At 37.8% G+C, this 2,975-nt stretch overlaps 1 pseudogene; it reads left to right on the top strand.

The window, feature by feature from the left end:
* The first annotated feature begins 2,560 nt into the window (after nucleotides 1–2,560).
* On the top strand, nucleotides 2,561–2,674 carry LOC143979954 (U2 spliceosomal RNA; annotated as a pseudogene).
* Nucleotides 2,675–2,975: the final 301 nt, after the last annotated feature.

Genomic DNA, 2,975 nt, shown 5'->3' with positions numbered 1-2,975 from the left:
AGTTATCATTATCGTTTTTTTTTGTCTTCTTAAAAATGGTGTTGATCATCAGTTTATTTAAGTGGCAGATTCCACATCGACAGACATCCAGCTTTATTTCCTTCCAACTCACAACTACCCTCTCAGTTTGAGAGTCAAGAGCCCATAACAACAACCTGTTTGCAATTCTCCACTGGCAGGCAGCCTTTAAACAGTCTAAACATTATCCACATTTTCAGTCCTTCCTTATTTTGCTTGTCAGTTATCTAGATGTTACAGTTTGACCTATATACTCTATATATTATATGTTCAAAGATTGCATGTCTTACATGGCAAGACTGCAATATTAGTTTGTGTCTTTTCTCCAAAAAATACCTATTTAGTTAAAGCCTACGTTCAGGCTATTTTTTTTTTCTAATTGTCTCATGAGAGGTTTTAAAATAAAAAAAAAGCAACTTACTTCCTTTTTGATAATATCTCACACAGTAATTCTTGTTTGTTAGAACATGTCCTTAGTCTTCTGGGTTGAATTATAATGGGCGTCATTTAATCCACAAGACTGAAGACACCCTGTGGATACTGTATAGGGCATTCTAGACTTATTCCCTAAAGGTGATGTTCTTCACTTACAGTGTAATGAGACAGAGAGCTGCACAAACATCCAAAAAGAATACCATGAATGTCATCTGACCAGTCTGACGAATATGTCTAAAAATAGAGAAAGAAAATACTAACCTTACTACTAGTACTTGTGGTAATTAGAACATTTTTAAATGTTTTGCAATTTTATTATTATTCAAAGCCCATTTATTGTAGTTTTGGAAGAAGGACAAAATTACCTTAGGCAAAAAGCTGTCATTTATATTTTTATTACTAGCTTGTAAAGGTTATGGTTCCCCATGGTATCAATAAATACAATGAATTTTTTATCAGCCATAGAAATGTCTTTTTGCCTATGCTTTGCTTCTAAAGAAATATTTATATAAAAATAGTTAATGCCTTATTTTTTTTTTGTGAGACAGATTATCGCATATTAAAAAAGACAGGCTATTCCCTGCATATTCCTAAGCTAATATACATCATTCCGGGTTATAATAGAGGTCACGTCATTGTGGTTTGTAAATGTTTCCAGTGGCATTTGATAATTAAATTACAAACAATAGTCAAGATTTTCATTACAATTTATTACATGGCTGTGAATTTCTTTAGACCCTGTAAAATGAATATAAAAAATAATAATTGCTGAAGTAGATTTGGCAGTGCTAAGTACCCATGTCTTTCATTTTTAAATCACAATAAGTTACAGACATGTTTAATAAATTATTTTAGTCATTTAAACGCATGACTTTCTTGAATTCAGGTTAGCTATCCTTGTACCTAAGAAATTAAGTCAGCTGTAGTGTTAATCCTGTATTAAGTATTTTCTGGGAAAAAAAAGGTAATCTTCAGTCTCAGAGCATCGGATTACATAAAAACTAAATAAAGAGCACACATTGCTTTGTGTCATATGGTTTAATATCTTAAAAGGATTGAAAGGACTGATATTTACATTAAACCCTGTAGTAAAGACACACACAGACACACACATACACAACAGTATAGAAATGATATATAAAATATAGCACATGTATGTTAAGGCAGCTGCATAAATGGGATCTAAATGTGAAGTTTAACTTCTCTCCTATAATTAAGAGTAAGACTCTAAGGGCTATTTCACATGGAACGGATCCATGATGATACACCCCGTGGACATCCGCTTGCTCAGCGGGGATTGCTCCGTCGATCCCCGCTGATCAGGAAGTTGACAGGTCTGTCTCTGCACACTACACAGGGACGTACCTGTCAGAGCGCCGCTCTCCCCTATGGGGGTTCTGATGAGGACGGACCGTAGAGTCCGTCGTCACCCAATCCAATCTGCAGACGGATGGAAAAGTAGGTTTTTCCTCCGTCACACTTTTTTGGATCGGAGTGGGTCGGATGTCAGCGGACATGTCACCGCTGACATCCGATGCTCCATAGAGGTCTATAGAGCGTCCATTCAGGTCCGCCTAAAAAAAAACTGACAGGCGGACCTGAACAGATCGGCCATGTGAAAGAGGCCTTAGTATAAATATCTAAAAAAAAAAAAACAATGAGAAACAGGAGAATACACACATAATCAATTTTCTCTATATCATGAAAATGAGTGTATCTATGTTGCCCTTGTACACATTCTAGCAATGTCTAAAAACTATGGAACATTGATCTGCACATAAGTGCTCAGCAACCCTTAATCTCCAAAGTACGTCCTTGAAGCTTATATACACACTGACACTCTGTTATCTTATTCTTATTATTTTCTGCATCTGATGTATTTTCTCTTCAGCTAGCTTTTGGGTGTCCACCAATAATATAACTCCTGCACACAAGTGCTGCGATTACATGATGCCAGCTTCATTTTTGGCATCTCATTTGAAGCACACATGTTTGTTTAAGGTCATGCTGACTCACCAAAACGGGTCTCCAAACAGGTTCCTTTTTAAAAAAAGGGATTTTTCCAGATTTCTTCAGGTGACGAATTCCCATTAGGTAGCATAGTTGTTTTTTTTCTCTGCCTTTTGGCTAAGATCAAGTGTAGCATCTGTTCTTATCAGTTTTCAGAACAGAGAATGCTGGTGTCCTATGGAGAGACAGAGTGCTGGCTAGTGTTCCTCTTTGATGTAATTGGTAAGCAATGGTGATTGTGGTGGGAGGGCCTTTTTCCTCCTGGGTTAACACTGGCCTTGATTAAGGCTTATTCCCAGTTGTAGGCAAGGCTCTCCCTAAGCTGTCTAAATTATGATGCCTCCTGGTAGGGATGGGGCTGTATTTGTCTGCCCGAAGACTGGGCTGTGAGAGAAGCCCGTGGTGTATGTGCCCCTGGTATGGCTTGGCCAGGGGTGCGTTAATTTTCGCAGGTGGGGGAACTCCTCTGGAGCTTTTGGGCACTGCCTGACTACATACTTTTTTCACACCTG

Source organism: Lithobates pipiens, unplaced genomic scaffold, assembly GCF_037356315.1.
Source record: "Lithobates pipiens isolate NorthernLeopardFrog02 unplaced genomic scaffold, aLitPip1_a1.2 Scaffold_13, whole genome shotgun sequence".
Lineage (NCBI taxonomy): Eukaryota > Metazoa > Chordata > Amphibia > Anura > Ranidae > Lithobates > Lithobates pipiens.
The sequence above is the reverse complement of the archived record's forward strand: the minus strand, read 5'-3'. Positions and strand labels throughout refer to the sequence as shown.